Source organism: Schistocerca gregaria, chromosome 4 (genome assembly GCF_023897955.1).
Source record: "Schistocerca gregaria isolate iqSchGreg1 chromosome 4, iqSchGreg1.2, whole genome shotgun sequence".
NCBI lineage: Eukaryota > Metazoa > Arthropoda > Insecta > Orthoptera > Acrididae > Schistocerca > Schistocerca gregaria.
Window position 1 is genome coordinate 620,445,448 of NC_064923.1, and position 19,345 is coordinate 620,464,792.

The following is a 19,345-nucleotide window of genomic DNA, read 5'->3' on the forward strand; positions in this document are numbered from 1 at the left end:
TCATTTTGGAGAGCTGTGGTTAAAATTCTCATTCTTCCACTCAGATTTAAATTTTAACATTAAATCCATCCAGCACGTCATTAAGACTCTGACAACGTCGTCATTACTCGTCGAAACTCATCAAACTTCCACATTTTTAATTTATTTGTTCTTGAGTCTTTTTTGAGCTTCCAATGCTCTTCAGTCTTTGCAAGTTCATGGGAGAGTTGTGTCACAAGAGAGACTTACGAGATGGTTTAAAAAGAAACCACATCAACTCATATTACTACCAAAGAACAGAAATCTCCCATCTGCTTACTCTGTAATTATGTTTTGCTTCATTTGGGATGGTGTACTTCACCATGCGATTTAGATTTCAAAGAAATAAGTATTTTTCTTCCTTACACGTAAATAGTAACCGCCTGATTTTCAGCTAGATTCGAAACACTACATTGGTTACAGGTACATGTATTCTTCGTCGACAATGTCACGATTTTCTCTAGCGCTGGCAGAGGAGAGACTTTTTCGGGACCACTGCTTCACGCCATTTCAGTCAGAGCCTTAGTTGCTAAGGACGAATAACGAGAGAGGGAAAATTCGCAGTGCGTACTCGCATCAACAGTATATATATTCAAACTGGATCAACACAGTGAACGTTAGCATTGCCCCTGCGAAAGGACGTCAAAATGAAGAAAAAATATGGTTTGGATAGTGTCGTTTTCTCGAATCCCGTCTGTAAAGTAAAGCATCTGTTTCACTTTAGATATTTCTTGACACGATAAAGACATCGATTATCTATTTTAATTCTTACGAATAGTAACTAACGGCTGATAAAATGTAGTAACCTTACTAACTACTGAGATGCAGGTACGGAATTTACTTTTGTTTCAACAGTAAATCTAAATGAATCCTGCTGCTCTCTTTGGGTTCTCCATAAGTTAGGTCATTGTCAGCTAATTCTTCTTTACTAGTATTATTGTAGACCAGAAAATATTTACAGAGTCATAGCGCTATGACACTAAATATTCTATGAGAATCATAACTCTAATAAACTTCAATAACCCAGATTCTTACAGGCTGTGATTCCACAATACTTCCTTTAAAACTTGATAAGGCGAATACACAATTAACTGAGTGTCATCTGCATCTAAGAAGCATATTATTTTTGGAAGAAGCATAAAATTGCAGTTGAGGTTCAAAACACACACACGCACACAGTTTTAAATGACTATGGAGATCGACCCGTGGCATAGAAGTGCCATGCGCAGTTACAAGGACAGACAGCTGATGCTCAGAGAACACACTAGCATCAAAAATGACAGTTTAGAAAATGGAAAGGAATTGTAGAAAATTATAAGCTATCATTGAAACAGGGTACTTTTCAGTGTGTTGAGCATGGGATACAGCCTGCCGACTGACTGCAGATAAGATGCCGGCGGGTTACGTAGACTATTTCGAATAATATATTCCTTATGAAACGTGTTACAGAAATACTGCTGGTTAAGGAAATAAATTATCATTTCCCGTGTTGATTCTCCATCAGCTAAGGGATTTTTTATCGACAGTCATTATTTTTTAATGTTAAAATTGTAAAGTTGTGCTTCAGTTTACAAGCAAGAATGCTGTGGGCATTTCGCACCAAAGTTCACTTCTGAGCTTGATCTTCTTTCTCCCTTCACGTCCAATCCACACCCCACCCTTCCCCCACCCCTCCCCCCCTTCTACCGCATTACGAAGTTAAACCCTCACCCCTCCCAAGACGCAACTCATTTTGGAAATGGCCTAATTAGAGAGCTTCTAAACCAATTGTGTTGCACATATTAAGCTCCCCCAATCATTGTTCAATATCTTACCGCCTTACCTGCTCATCAAATTATATTTTTCAACCTCTCCTTAAGCCGTTTCCGTTTCATGTAAATAGACATTTTAAGGAATTTCTGGGCAAATTTTTACACATACACTACTGGCCATTAAAATTACTACACGAAGAAGAAATGCAGATGATAAACGGATATTCATTGGACAAATATATTACACTAGAACTGATATGTGATTACATTTTCACGCAATTTGTGTGCATAGATCCTGAGAAATCAGAACAACCACCTCTGGCCGTAATAACGGCCTTGACACGCCTCAGCATTGAGTCAAACAGAGCTTGGATGGCGTGTACAGGTACAGCTGCCCATGCAGCTACAACACGATACAACAGTTCATCAAGACTAGTGACTGGTGTATTGAGACGAGCCAGTTGCTCGGCCACCATTGACCAGACGTTTTCAATTGATGAGAGATCTGGAGAATGTGCTGGCCAGGGCAGCAGTCGAACATTTTCTATACCGTATCCAGAAAGGCCCGTACAGGACCTGCAACACGCGGTCGTGCATTATCCTGCTGAAATGTAGGGTTTCACAGAGATCGAATGAAGGGTAGAGCCACGGGTCGTAACACATCTGAAATGTAACGTCCACTGTTCAAAGTGCCGTCAATGATAACAAGAGGTGACCGAGACGTGTAACCAATCGCACCCCATACCATCACGCCGGGTTATATGCCAGTATGGCGATGACGAATACACGCTTCCAATTTGTGTTCACCGCGATGTCGCCAAACACGGATGCGATCATCATGATGCTGTAAACAGAACCTGCATTCATCGGAAAAGTTGTTTTGCCATTCATGCACCCACGTTCGTCGTTGAGTACATCATCGCAGGTGCTCCTGTCTGTGATGCAGCGTCAAGGGTAACCGCCGCCATGGTCTCCGAGCTGGTAGTCTATGCTGCTGCAAACGTCGTCAAACTGTGCCTGCAGATAGTTTTTGTCTTGCAAACGTCCCCATCTGTTGACTTAGGGATCTAGGCGTGGCTGCACGATTCGTTACTTCCATGCCGATAAGATGCCTGTCATCTCGACTGCTAGTGATACGAGGCCGTTGGGATCCAGCACGGCCTTCCGTATTACCCTCCTGAACCCACCGATACCATATTCAGCTAACAGTCATTGGATCTCGACCAACGCGAGCAGCAATGTCGCGATACGATACACCGCAATCACGATGGGCTACAATACGACCTTTATCAAAGTCGATAACGTGGTGGTACGCATTTCTCCTCCTTACACAAGGTATCACAACAACGTTTCACCAGGTAACGCCTGTCAACTGTTGTTTGTGTCTGATAAATCGGTTGGAAACTTTTCTTATGTCAGCAAGTTGTAGGTGTCGCCACCGGCGCCAACCTTGTGTGAATGCTCTGAAAAGATAATCATTTGCATATCACAGCATCATCTTCCTGTCGGTTAAATTTCACGTCTGTAGCACGTCGTCTTCGTGGTGTAGCAATTTTAATGGCCAGTGGTGTATTTAGATGTCGCACTCACTGCTCAGTATTGTGCTGCCATGAAAGTGAAATAGCTAGTCCGATAAGTACACGCAAGTATGGAGAATAGGAGTTGACACCATTCTTATCCAGATGTGAAATTTACAACTCAGTAATTTATTCTCTTATCATTTTTGTTTAGTTCATTTTTCAACTATTTAACAACTCACGTACACTTTTTCGAAAATAAGAGGAACAGAGAGCATATAAACCAACTGTGCTACACATATTTAGATTTTCCACTCAGAACTCAGTGTTATACCGCCATAAAAATGAAACAGCCAATCAGCTGCTTCCTACGACAAGTGGGAGGGGGGTTACATGATTTTCTCACTCTCTCGCGATGACAGCTAGTTGGAATAGGCAAATGCTACGTTTGTCTGTCTGCCATGCAAGTTCAAATAGTCATGAGAGGTATGGATGGCAATAAAAATACGAGGATACATAGATTAATATATTATGGAAATTTTTGGTTATTTTTTAGTAACAGATCAATTCCATCTATTTCGCGAATATTACCAGTGTGTTTCAATTGCGTTTTTATAATACGTCTGTAGCCAGTCTGCTACTTTTTCATCATAATGCATCTATGACATATAGTTACAATTTCAGTTACGTTTACCATTACATCTTTCCTGTACCTATAACATGGTGGTTACAATTTCAGTTTACATCTTTTCTACGTATAGAACATATAGGCTACAATTTCAGTACATTACATTTACAACCAGTCTTTTTGTTGTTAAATCAGTTTTTAATCACCTCCTGTTGCACACATAGCTGATGACTAGCCAAGGCTTACCGAAAATAACACCACGCTACTATGGTCACTTTATCACCGAATATGACTCGGTTATCATGACATCAACTGTAAGTAACTTGAATCGAATAGTGTGCTGAATAATCTGTCAACATTAATTAATACACATTTTTGATAATCATCAGTGCTTAATTTCATAGCTGATACTTTATTATTAAATGTCCTTCTTAAAGACACGTTACTGCACAATTTACAATCAACGGTTTCATCTTAATGCTGTCATCAGGTCTGTTACAAAATGAAATACTCTGCCATAGAAATAATTGATTCAGTTGGCTGAAGGCCAAGTCTACAGAAAGAAATCAAAGAATAAATAAAGAGGTCAACGTGGCCAAGAGCCATAACATACCATTAGGAGTATTCTGATACAAGTGGCGACATCAAATAATTTGTACACGCAGACACGTGAACAAGTGTGAACGATGGCTCGAGGGCGTCGTATACTCATGTTAACACTGGATTTAACCATCAGGTGGCGTTAGTCATATGGTGATGTAAATATCCACCATCACAGACTCAATAGTCTTAAAATGATTTCACACAACTGAAGTGTGTATCTAATAATAAAATTTAAAATAAGGTACAACATGCAGGAAAAAATCAATGCATAAAATGGGAATAGAAATTGAAGAAGTGGTATGAAATCTAGTGATATGAAACATTTTAGCATGAAAAAATAAATAATAGATGAAGTTGTGTGAAACATAATTAAATGTGACAGTATTCTACACAACTATATTTGTTGTGGGATCACAATACTGCAAAAATTTTTAAAATGGCATCATGTTCCTCTTTGACTGTACTGTTTATAACAGCATTCACGATTGAAGTTTCGACCTAGGTCATTTGAAAGTGGTTGCAGATGCTGAAAACAGCAACAGTCAGCATTAATAAAGTGAATAAAATTGTGAGCCACTATGGCTCCTCACACACGAATCTTATGAACCTGTCTATTTGACTGGGAGTCTATAAAACACACTGCGCGTCCTGTGATGCAAAGCAAACTCTAAGGAAGAAAAAGGACGTTCCGCGAGAAAGGATTGACGCAAATTCCTCGCCAATTGATATAAATACAGGCATCGACGTGAAATACAAAATCGGAAACTTAGGCGGCCGACGGATGAATATGTGACGGCGCAGCGCATTTCACAGTGCAGTTGGCACGGATAGTAAACAGGGGAAGTGGCGATACCAGCGCATAAAGTCTTTTCGAATTCTCAGTTGTACGGTAAATATGCCTCACAGATGGGCGCGCGAAGCATTTGGCAGAGGGCGTGTAGTTGTGCTCAAAGAAGTCAGTTGGAGTAGTCGGCGAACCGTGGCCGAACACAGCGTGAAGAAGTAAGCGGTCGACCTAGAGAGACGACAAAAAGTGAGGACCGAGTAATCGACAGAGAAGCACCCAGAGCCACGGATTCATCACTATTATGGAGCCGACGTGCGACTGGCGCTTCAGTGAGCAAAAGTACGTTAATATGCGGCTCACAGTGATGGGGCCGAGCTCACAGAGCCTTTTGGACTGACTACCACTGACCTCTGTACACCAACAAGCGGGTTTGCAGAGGTGTCGGGCATATTCGGCCTGGAATGTTATTGGCTGGAGTAGAACTGTCTTCAGTGATGAGTCCCGCTTCGAAGTGAGCCGTGATACCAGCGAATGACAACCAGGAGTGACGGCCTGGGGTGCTACTTAATTTCGTGGCAGGCACCTTAAAGTAAAGCGGTACGTCGATGACATTCTATGCTCAGTTTTGTCGCCCTGGGCTCATGTTTCAGCAAGATAATGGCTGCCCGCGCACAGCGAGAGTTTCTACTACTTGTCTTCATGCTTGACAAACCCTGCCTTGGCCAGAAAGGTCGTCTCATCTCTCAGCAATTGATAATGTTTGAAGCATTAGGGACAGGTCCCCCCAACCAGCTCGATATTTTGATTACCTAACGCGTCAATTGGATGGAACTTAGCACGATATCCCTCAGGAGGAGATCCAACAAGTCTAACAATCAATACCATGCCGTATAACGTCTTGTATGAAGGCCACAGGTGGACCAACTGACTAGCTCGCTTTGTGAATCTCTTTCCAGAAAATTATCCAACTTTTCTGAAATTGTAATCGCTTGCTTGACTGTTCATGTACATCACATCTACCGATTTCCTTTCCATTCAGATAATTTCTTCGTGGTGCGTAGTTTTAATTGTCTTAGTGTCTATACTGGACAGACGGGAATAACATCATAACTACGACGATTCAGCTGTTGCGAACCATATATTCGAAACAAAACATCTCCGTAGATGACTAGAAGAAGACTTAGAAATCCGATACGTGGAAAAGAAAGGAAAAACCCCAATGTGCTAGAAGAACTAGAGATTACCCTTCGTGAAAAGAAGTTCGACAATACTCTTAAGATGAAAGTGAAAAGAACGGAACGAGATTTCTCAACGGATTTTTCCTACTATTTTAAATCAGATGTACAATTATAACACTGACGAAATAGTGTGATTCTGAGGATCATACAAGGCATCATGCAAGTAGCAGCTTTGAGACTAGGAGAAGCAGATGACCAAAGCATAACAATATGATGACCCAGGAGCTGTTGTCACACAGTACCCTCTTGGACATCTCAGATCACAATTCCCAGACACCTTTAGGAGCTTCAGCTTGCTAAACTAGAGCCTACAGTTGATGGAGAGGACGCGGCCTGGTGTGTGGGTGCGGTGTGAGATGGTGGGACTATGGGCAGAAGAAGACGATTTTAATGCAAGACAAGGACCTACAGTCCAATGCGTTTTTATTGTAGTTTATTTTATCAAGACTGGAAACGTGTCGGTAGAGTTTTTAGATTTTTAACCTCATGAGCTGAGTTTCACACTCTGAAGATTGTAGCACTGTCTCTCGAAACACGTTGTGTGTGGTACATAAAAGACTTGAATACTACCTGTTACACTGTTGAGCAACCATTTTGCATCTGCTGTTTGATGTATCAATCCCCATGCATTTTTCGTTGTAAAACCACAATGTATCCTGAGAAACGTGGGGCAACATACGGTTTTCGTAATATTTATAATTATGTACTTTGTTTGACATTTTTAATCAGCAATTTTTGTAGTCCTGTCTTCCTTAGTTGCGTGTAATATTACGGTATATTGATAATTTTTACTTATGGACTTTCTGACAGCAACTGAATAAAGCTCAATTTTAGTGCCATACGCGTTTCGCCTTTATTTTCTGCAATGCATCATCAGTGGCCTGGAATATGTACATATGTTTGCTATTTATTTTACATTTTTATCACTGTGCCTATAGGTTGTTTATAACACAATGACAAAAATGTCAATTAAATAGCAAACATATGTACATATACCAGGCCACTGTTGATGCCTTGCAGAAAATAAAGGCAAAAAGCGCATGGCACTAAAATTGTGTTTTATTCAGTTGCTGTCAGACGGTCCATAAGTAAAAATTATCAATGTACCGTAATTTTCAATCAGTTTTGCTAGTTTATTTCTTTGTTTGTTCGTATTATAAAAAGTATCATTACGAGTGACATAATGCCTTCTACAGTGTCAGTTTTAAAAAGAGGCAGGTTAAGTATCATTTGCCAGAATCTTTTGAGTTAGTAATATTAGTCCGTATGAAACTGCTTTATATTAAGATGATCTTACGTCCCAGGATGTCTTCGTTAAGCAATTAAAGTAAATTTTGGTTTTTTGTGCGGTACAGTTGTTGTAACATTGGATTTTGCTTTATCTGTAATAGTTAGTTTTGTTGTGCTGTTTGCAATGCCAGACGCAATGCAGTTACACATATTTTTCAAAATTTTTCTAGTGTTGATTTCTGTGTCTGTGGAACATCCAAGACATGAGAAACCACTGTAATGTGAAGGAGTGGTATATGAGAAAAATGTATATTGCTGGAAAGGAAAATGTTAAGAACAAACTTTTAATTATTACAAGTAAATTCATGTTACCGCTGCTTCGTATTATGTTAGGCCCGATGAAGAATCTTGCAGTGGCTCTTCATAAACAAGATGAAGATTTCACACATTTGAAAAGAGTTTTTCCCAAGATCGGTGAGGCCAAATCAAAAGTAACAGTTTTTATCGCATTACAATGAAGAAAATTAATGGAAGATGAAACCTTTGTTGCTAAATGCACGAATGTGGAGCTACGTGCTTGGAATTCCTTCAAATTAACTTTTCATGACTTTTTGGGAAACAAATGAAAGAGAATTATTAGTGATCCAGCTGTAAGAGAACTACAAAGACTGAGACGTAGAATGATAACAAAATATCGTTTTTACTTTCGCACTTAGATTTTCCCCGCTGTTAGCAATGAATGGGGTGAAGTCTTGCACCAAGGTGTTCTTAAAGTGGGACATTGCTAACAAGAAGCCCTTCAGTGACGGGCATTAGCTTTTGTCCAGTGAGACCGATGAGACACTTTCCAAAAGAAAAGCATCCTCATTCCATTTCTCGAAATAAATTGACATTAGATTTTGTAATACATTTCTAATTACCATGAATGTTTGGATGCTATATTTGACTTTTCATATAATGTGATGACTATTTTGATGTTTCGTGCAGGTGCTCAAATAATTTTCCGATTATGTGTATCACATTTTGGTTTTATTTATGTTCGACACCTATTGGAAATAAAACCAATAAGATTTCATTAATATTTGGTCTCACACAAATTTGACAGGCAAGAGAAAATCTGATTCACATCTGAATTCTGTGCTCCGAAACTAGGAAAATCTATACACTTAGAAACCACATGTTTTATTTTTTTGGTCAGTGATTACTGGTAAACATTCCGCAGTTTGAGCAGTTGTTTTATTAGCAATCACTTCATATAGTCTATCTCGTATATCTCCAGTTACTTTTTTTGGTTCTTATTTTATCCTCCCTCCTCCATATGGGCAGTGGGTGGGCTATCAGCAAATACAATTAGCCGTTCTTCAGCCATATGAGTGTAAAGTTTCAATAATATAATATAAAAGCTGGACGTGGTGCTGACAGAAATAAACGTTTTGTACAATAAAAGGGCAGAGCGTCAGTTGCACAAGTTACAGCATAAAAGGTTGTTTTAGAAATTAATTAAAATACAGACGCAGATGAATGGAAACATGCGTCACTCACGAATATATAAAAACAGATAGACAGTTGCAGAAGGTTACATGGAAAGGCTGATGTGTTGAATGATTGCAATAGATACATAAATGTGTGAAGAGATGAGTGGATGTAGACTGCCAGGGATAAACGTGTCATGGACGTGGTGGCATTTAAAGATAGTGCATAAGGGGGGGGAGGGGGGGTTTGCGCAGGAGGAAGTTTGGAGGAAGATTTGGGTGAGGGTGGAGGGGGATGTGCTTCCAAACCGAGACTTAGGAAATGGGCGGAGAGGATTGGTGGGGAAGGAAGCTCTGGGAAGAGGAGGTGGTAGGAATCTCGTAGATCTAGTAAGGTAGGAGTATATCAACATGGATTTCATGGTCAGGTAAGGGAGGTTTATTTAAGTTTCTTTGAGAAGGAAAGTGGAGGCTGCGGAAGTGTATTAGTCAAGTTCTTTGACCTTTCTTAATTATATTTGTATGGTTATTGTTGTAATCACTTCTGAAAACATTACTTCTCCAAAGTTTTTGAAGGAAACAAGTAAGTGCATTTCTGGCCATCGAATATGAAACACCATAAAGACAGGATAAAACAAATCACAAACTAGTTTGAAGTGTCGCTTGTGCTAAAGAGCCACAAAACAGTTGTCTGCTGCAGCATGTTGGCCGGCCGGAGTGGCCGAGCGGTTCTAGGCGCTTCAGTCTGGAACCGCGCGACTGCCACGGTCGCAGGTTCGAATCCTGCCTCGGGCATGGATGTGTGTGATGTCCTTAGGTTAGGTAGGTTTAAGTAGTTCTGAGTTCTAGGGGACTGATGACCTCAGATGTTAAGTCCCATAGTGCTCAGAGCCATTTGAACCATTTTTTTGCAGCATGTTGTTCCCCGACATTGCTGCTCGTTTTGGTAGAGATACTACGATTGACCTGTTAATATGGTATCGATGGGTTCAGGACAGCCATACTCAACGCCATACATGATCTCAACTGCCACAAGTGACGAGCGCCCGAGAAGACAACCAAATTGTTCGCTTGCCGTGCAGTACCGTAAAGCTCCATCGCGTACAATGAGCAACGAAATGGGATTTTTACAGCAAGACAAGTATCCACACGGACAGAGCAACGACGCTTGGAGCAGCACAAACTGTCAATACTGCGATCGTCCTTAGAACTTCTCTTGGCGCGGCAGTAGAAAGGGGATAACATGGTGGTGTGCCAAATACGAACAGTGGGGACACGAATGTGTAACATTTATGGTTAACTGGCTCTGAGCTCAGACCTGCGAAACCTTAAACATGGTGTTGTTCCATTGTGAGACAGTCATTTCTGCGAAGTTTTGTAGTACGTGAAAACTATAATGTTGTGGGATAAACTCAACTGGGTGACATCTGCTGCATCGTGAACACGCAGTGGGTGCGTAGATTAACACTTGAAACGACTAACAATACGTTTCCCGTCGCTCATTTGCTGTCCAGCGCTTCATCACATAAGGACGTGTTCCTCTTCTAGCCCTCTGAGTGGCTAGGTTTCGAAAACGTAGACTCGAGGACGGCTTAACGACAGAGGTTGCGAGAGCAGTCTGATAGTGGTCGCTTCCACTGAAAGAAGTGTATAACACGAGCTCGTAGTTTCAATCAGGCAAGTTAATCAGTACCATGACGATTAACGATCGTGGAAATATATTTGAAGGGTGTAGGTAAGTGCTGTGAATAGTACTAGCTCCTTTCGGAAGAAACTTCGAGAGGATTTGTTTCAAGTGTTATCAGTTCAGCTTTGAACACGAGTTCCACTTCTGCGATAAAAGTACCTTTGTGTGACTACACTAAGAAGAACGAACGTTGGCAGGTTACATTCGTTAATATCATACGAGCTGAATACTTCGCGTCATGGTGTAGAGTACGCAAAGAGATCACCTGTGGCTCGCATAGCTGTTGATACGGACAGCAGTCGTTAATTTCTGAGACATTAGCGCTAGTGGCTATTCCCTATCCTCGAGGACCCTGTGACGTTAGTTTTCGACAACAGAACGCAAGATCGCACTTTTCCCCTGTTGTCCTGACCTGCCTCGATACAGCGGATGTTTGACTGTTTATAACACTGTCACACACTACAGTGTTACCTTTTGGGAGGATTCTGAGTTTTGAACGCGTGTTTGTCTAATGGATAAAGGGTATCGGACAGTAACTTTGTATATACTGCAATTAAAAGAAAACTGAACAGGCTTTACTTTGGGGTTAATGAAAGTAGAAACGTTCATACAAATGAAAAAATAAACGGTAGCCAGGCTAATTAGGCATATTAATTTGAAACATTATGTTTAAGAAAAATGAATATGTGTTTTTGAAGTAACTTTCATTAAGATTTCTATTGAATAGCACATTGGATACATACGAAAACAGGGCAATCTTTGTTGTGGGTAACAGTAGTTACCATTAATGCACCAACTAGTAATCATAGAAAGCTAGATACTGTCCAACTCTTATAATAACAGTTACAATCACTATCATTACATGATTCAGTACTGAGATGTTACTGATGGAAACACTTAAACAAAGTTGGGTATGAAAAGATTTATGACTTAACTGACATTTAAATACCACACATAAAATTAAATAATACTACATATACACTTTTTATACTCCCATGTCTTTAGTAATGATTACATTCCAAATATCTTTCTAATATGAAAAGAATATGGTGAGGACCCATAAACTGATACTGACTCAATAGGCAACTCTATGATTATTTCAGAAGAAAAGTTCAATTCAACCAAAGTTAATGCTTAGCCCCACTTGGAGTAAATTATGTTTTCATCCTTTAAAGCAATTTACTCAACATTGAGATCGATTAACCTAAAAAAAACTTTCATGATAGCAATCAAGATTAAATTACATTTCAAATACGTTAAATATACGTGCCTTTTCATCATCTGGCACTCAATTTTTGCACCTTTAATACACAGAAACAAATCACTATTTTGATGGAAACAGGATACTAGATTTTCTGTACACTTAGGATGGAATCCGGCATCGGTTCATGATTAGGATAACGTTAGGGTTCAAACGAAGGTTTATGTGTAACTTAAGTTGGTGGAGCAGTGGCGAAGTAGTGGTGACAAGCGATGTGGCGGCTAACTGTACTCACGGCTCTTCGTGTTGAATGCTCTTTATAATTTCTTCTTAGCGACGGATTTGTGTCGTATTAGAGCCATTCCTTATTTCCAAGAGCACCATGCATTAACCAAATCCACATCCGAGTCACAAATCCATACAAAACGCCTTCAAAATGCCTCCCTTGGCACACTGTTTACTGTACAACGGCTAGCCACTGACTGCCTACCGTCCCCTCAAAGGAACCGTTCAGATCGACCGCCAAAACAACCTTTTACCTTACGCCAAGCCACTTCCGTTGCGGAGCGGGTTCCCTACAGCTTTTATATTTCACAATACAAATTCCCTAAGCATGAACCACCTTCAAATATACAAAATTTTCTTGATGGAGATACATATTTTATAAAATTTCATTATTTTAAATATCATCTATCTTTTTTCATACACACATTACAAACATTAAATTTCTTGACAAAAATTAATGAGCTTAACGAACAAAGAACAAACACTTCATGATCAGAGATACACATACTATAAACCTACTTACAACCGATATTGGTATATGTGTTGCCTTGGCAGACACGTTTTTCAGGTCCCTAACTTGCTGAAGACATCCTGTCACGACACCACTCGACACTCACTATGACTAATGAACTCTGGCGTAGAACTGTAGCAGCACGATATGACGCATCTGATCTGTCATTCAGGCTCAGGTCAATGCCATGCCCATCCAGGTTGTAAGGTGGCTATAATTTCGCTCCTTACAAGAACTCACCTACATACTTTGCCGTGATTTAAAACCCGGAATTAGATATCATTTGATATGAATATTTCAAGAAGACTGGCGTTGTGACGTACACCTTGTAAATAGATGTCAACACTTACTACATGAAAGGTTATGTATTGCCTTTATTATCAAAACGGGGTTATGGAAGATTGGTCTACTACACACAGGAAGTATCCCAAGACGGGCGATCTGGGCACCTGAGCGTTGAAGCACAATACAGCAGCGACCGGCCAATATTGTAGCGGGGCTGGAAAGATAACCAGACAATACTTCGGAAAGTCTGAAAATCTTTAACGCCACAGAGAGGAACGAGGAAGCGTTACCTCGGAAATCGCGCAGGCTGTGTTATTTCAGAGGATTTTTACTCTGAGAAGCGTACCATTGTATGAATTCCTAATTAACGGGTGCAGGTATTTCTTCGCAGACTTTCCGTCCTGGACGACAGAAGTCTAAAATATGGTGGGTCTGCGTTCAAATGGTTGAAATGACTCTAAGCACTATGAGATTTAACATCTGAGGTCATCAGTAACCTAGACTTAGAACGACTTAAACCTAACTAATCTAACGACATCACAAACATCCATGGGCAAGGCACGATTCGAACCTGCGACTGTAGCAGCCGCGTGGTTCCGGACAGATGCGTCTAGAACCGCTCGACCACAGCCACCAGTCGCTGGGTCGGCGTTCAGATGAATCTGTAGAGAGGGGGAATATTCCGTGGTTTCGAGAATACGGCTCGCCTTCTTCAGTTACGAGAGAGGGGAGCCGAGACTTGCTGGGAAGCAAGAGGTCTTCTATTTCAGCACCCATGTTTGACCGTCGCTCAGTATCAGCTTCTGTTGGTACAGATGGACTTGCTGTCTTTGCTCTCAGGAGTTTTTGGTAGTTAGTGAACAGTTAGGCACCGTATTGTTGCGAAATTATATGATTCTGGACTTCGCCTCCGGGTAGGGAGTCGTCATTGCGTACGCAGTTTAGTGATTGAGAGCACTTCTTCTGTCTATACTCACGTTGAGACGTTATCTGAACTCCGTCCTTGTGTCTGGGGGTTTTCTTTTCTCGTCTGTATCACACATAGAGGAGAAGACTGTATTAGATTATACAAGTCAGAGGACCGTCTTCTGCCAGCCTAGTGTTTGAATGAAGTGTTTTTATATTTTGTGACCGGCGTTCTTCCTTCGTCGCAGACGTGTACGAGAACCATCACTCCGACGCACTGGACGCAGTACATACCGTGATATTGCTAACTGTTTCGGTTTATTAGGACTATAAAGCTAAACAGCTGTGATCATGTAACTTTTATTTCCACTAAGGTTGCACACCACTGTAGATCATCTTTGAAAGTAGTGTCTGCTAGTGTTTGGTACGTAGATGATGTCAGTCATCTCGCGTTATTTATATTAGATCGCGTAGCCATAAAAAGGGGCAGATTTGGGAAGCTGATAAGTAATATTAGTTAGGAAATTCATTTGTATCTCTTTATGTCAATTGGACATTGATATATAATCATGTGTGATATATAAAGGGGTTTTGGTCTATAATAACTGTATAAGCAGAAACAGCATTTATCATTTTTTAGTTACTAGTACCCTCAATCATTCATTTATGTTTACGTTGTGATTTATATGTTGAAGAGCAAGAAGGAGGAGATAATTTCACCATTACGAATAATGGATCAAATGGCTCTGAGCGCTATGGGACTGAACATCTGAGGTCATCAGTCTCCTAGAACTTAGAACTACTTAAACGTAACTAACCTCTGGACATCACCCACATCCATGCCGGAGTCCGGATTCGAACTTGCGACGGAAGCAGTAGCGCGGTTCCAGACTGAAGCGCCTAGAACCGCTCTGCCACAGCGGCCGGGTCTCCAGTAAGACATCCTAAGATCTGCTTCAGTGGGCTAGACAGACAGGGCCAAATCTTTATTTTCGACTTCAGTATTGTGTACATAGACTTTACACCCACCAGGAGTAGCATCTTGGATTTGGCTTAACCTGCCAGGATGCTACTTAGAGTCTTCTGATGGTAGTCATAAGTGGTTTCAAACCTCCGAAATTTTCAAATCTTTTAATGTTTAGATATGATTGATAGTGATCATCAGCTTGTGTGTATAGTTTGCAGTGGTAAAGTCTCGCGATAACATTAAAACTAACATTTTTGTACATTATTGTACTTATTTTCAGATTATTTGCACTTAAGCCCGCTGGATGTAATTTATTGATGTCCTTTGTCGTTGCATTTTGTTTCTATTGTAACGACACTGCTCGTACACGACTTTTCCATTAGTCTAGCTTCTTTGTTGTAGATATTTTATCTCGTGTGTCCGTTACATAATAACTGTGGGTAGTGTAAATTGTGTGTGCTCTTAAGACAGAACTGTTATCAGGGATCACTCCATGATAAATAGAGCGAAAGCGCACTTAGTAGCACAACAGTAGTTGTAACATTATAGAAATGGTAGATACACGGGGTAATCAAGAAAGCCTATGGAATGAGAAAGAGTTAGCTTTGTTAGCAGCACAAGGCAAAGGTGAGGTGAATACCAATCCAAGGGAACCTTTTGAGGATGATATGCACAGTTAAGCCCGTTGTGGGGAATCCGTTAGGGAAGAAGAGGAACAGAGACAGACTGAGGCAATCGTAAACCTGCAGGAAGATAATGTAGTGAGTCCAAGTGAACGTGGGACAACTAAGAATCGTGTTAGATAGCCGTCAGTGACATCGTCACGAGGCAGCATATCAAGGGCGCGAGGTGATGAATTTTTTGAATAACAAGAAATGGAAAGGAAGTAGGGCAGAAGATCACCTAACAGTAGAGGAAGAGAAAGTCACCATAGGAGGGACGTTTTAGATAACACAGGTGTGTTGGACATCCTTGCATACCTAAAAGCAGTGGGAAGTGAAATGGGAAATAAAACTCAAAAGGTCAGCTCCGAATAGGGAAGCGAAATGAGAAGTAAAATTCAAAAGGTCAGCTCAGAATTGGCAAGCCAAATAAAAAAAGGGAATGATGAAGTACGCTCTGAAACGGGAAGTAAAATTCAAAACATTAGTGTTGAGATTCACTCGATAAAACATGAAACGAGGGAATTGAGAAATGAGGTCAGTAGAACCGCGAATGAGGCACGGTTACTAGTGAGGGGTACAAATCGGTTTGCTCTTGAAACATCAGAGATGACAGAAAATGCAATGATAGGTAGAGGTGCATTAACGAAGTTGCAGAGGCGTTTGAAACAAGTAGAAATAACGCAGCTGCAAAAGTCAGAAATTGCGCCAAAGAAGGCATTGACCGCGGAGCTCTCACAATTTAAACAAAACATAGAAAGCGAAATTAAGCAATTATCTCAGGAAGACAGGTCGCAACCAAGGCAAAAATCCCATCTCAGAAAAGAAATAGTAGGCGACTTGCAAATAACAGAAACCGAAAGAGCCAGTTCAATCTCAGCACGACCATGTGCAAGCCCGGACGATACTAGAATATGCTCGAATGTAAGAGTTGCTCGTCAACTACAGACTGAAAGCGTATCTGCAGAGCAACCAAATATCGATAGAGACACGACCCTCACGTCTACACAGGGCACGACTGGGTCGCAAATTGCGAATAAGGAGAACGGCAATGAGATATGTCATATGCATAATTGTTACCCGATAATGTGCACCGTGAGACATTGTCCCAGTGATGAAAACGTGACAGGGAGTAGAAGAGAGGACGGCCGAGGTAACGGTAGACAGGAAATTTTAGCGCCAAGTGAGAATGTGGTAGACCTAGCGGGAAGGAATTCTAATGAAGTTTTCGAATTTAAGCATTTTATCTCTGTACGGAAATTCCAGCATTACAAAGACGAGGGTAATGTTTTACACCGAAAAACTTTTATTGAACAATTTGATTTATCATTACCTCCTCACTGGCCTATGATGTACAAACTGGACTTCGAATGTTCTCATATCGAGGGAACATCTGCCGAATGCGTGCGGAATAGTGCACAAACGTGCACGTCATAAGAAGAGTTTCGTAAAACGCATTTTTAAGCAAATACTGGTCCACAGAGACACAGGACAGGATCAAACAGGAAACAATGATGAGCAGAGAGTTGGAGAGTTCAGGGTTCCATTGTCAGGTGAAGTATTTCGAAAACTAGACCAAGAAAAATCGGTATTTGGACGACCCATGCCCCACCGGCGGCGGCATCATAAGGTTGTCTTACATCAAGTTGCCAATTTCCTTCCAGCAAACGCTCGTCGGCCGATGTGGAAGTGATGTAGAAGGATTCTAGGGTATCCGCATCTCGGGGCTACAATAGAGAAACTCGTCAACGGTCGGACCAAGGATGGGGTGGAATGAATAACAACAGGAATCGAGAACAATCAATTGCAATTATACCACGTAAGCATGGTAGAGTAGGCCAAAATGAAATACAAAGTGAACAATGACTAGGCCAGACGACGGGCACTAGTTAAAATGTGCTCTTAAACCATGTCGGAAGTAATAACATAAATATTATAGAATATCCTCATATATGAGGGAGATATATTAGGAGAGGGAGATATATGCTGAAGATTAGATGGGTAGATCACAAAACTAATGACGAGGTATTGAATATGATTGGGGAGAAGAGAAGTTCGTAGCACAACTTGATTAGAAGAAGGGATCGCCAATTTAGTATTGGAGGGCAGCGTGGAGGGTAAAAATCGTAGAGGGAGACCAAGAGATGAATACACTAAGCAGATTCAAAAGGATGTAGGTTGCAGTAGGTACTGGGAGATGAAGAAGCTTGCACGGGATAGAGTAGCATGGAGAGCTGCATAAAACCAGTCTCAGGACTGAAGACCACAACAACAACAACAAGGGAGATATTACTTGAAGAAAAGGAAACGTTACCCAAACAGGGAATCTATACAGTGGTAAAAGTCCAAATTGGAGGAATTACGGGTGCTGATACAATAGACAGTGGAAGTGAACTCTCACCTATTTCAGATGGCTGTTCGCTAAATGCAAGAATTCAGATAATCCACCGATGCTCACAGTACAAAAAACAAAGGTACGAGGTGCGTTAGTTGGAAAGGTTATGAAAATGTCGCAACAAGCACGTCTAGATTTTGAATGCCAAGGACACCAGATGACTGCAAATATGTTTATAATACCTAAACTAACAGCTCATATAATAATCGGTGTAGATTTTCCCTCAGCACAGAAATCTATCATTGATCTAGGAAGAGGGGAGTTAACGATAGGGAAAGAGAATAAAATAAAAATCAGATTTGATGAGAAGGAAATAGAAACTCAATTCCTGGCGAGCTGTTTAAAACACAATTCACGGACCAACATGAAGTTCAGAGGGAAGAGAATATAAAAAATAATGAGAATAGAGCAGAGTTCAAGTCAGAATGTGAGCGGATTAATAAAATGAACAGTAAGATTGATTCGAGACTCGAGAATCTGGAAAATATATAATATGGACAGGCAAGGGTTGGAGCTTGTATTCAAAAATAAAGCAAAGGTCTTCTTACCTAAAACCGGATGCATTAAGGGGTATCAATATAAATTTGAAGTAAAGAAGTATAGACCTTTTCAGGTACCTCCTTATGCCATCCATGGTCATACTGGGAAAGGGTTCTCGGTGAGCTACGAAGACGAAGGCGTAATTGAGGCCACGTGATCTGAGTGTAACAGTCCATTACGCATAGTAAAAAAAAAAAGGACGGTGAAATTCGACTGGTGTTAGACTCATTCCAAATAAATACCATTATTGTGCCAGAGACGGATCGCCCTGTAAGGCTTGACGAGCTCCTTCAAAGATTTCATGAGGTTTAGGTGCTTTCCTCATTTGAATTGCGATCGAGTTTTTGGTAGATAGATCTCGATCCTGACTGTCGAAAATACACGGCCTTTATTGCCTTCGGAAGGTGGTTTCAATTCAAAAGGATCCCTTCTAGATTGAACATATCTTGATCTGCATTTATCAGGGGTGCTAGACAAATAAAGAGTGAAGAGTTAAAAGAGAACATCACGTGCTATGTAGACGATATATTGATAGCAGGGATACCTGGGTTAGACATAACAACCTCTTAGAGGAAGTGTTAGGGAGTCTGGAAAGGTATGGGGTGATTGTAAATATTGATAAGTCTTGCTTTAGGAGCAGTAGGGTTAGCGTTCTGGGACAC

General features: G+C 40.7%; 1 pseudogene; it reads left to right on the forward strand.

Annotated features, from left to right (window-relative positions):
* Nucleotides 1–585: 585 nt before the first annotated feature.
* Nucleotides 586–685, forward strand: LOC126268515 (U6 spliceosomal RNA; annotated as a pseudogene).
* Nucleotides 686–19,345: the final 18,660 nt, after the last annotated feature.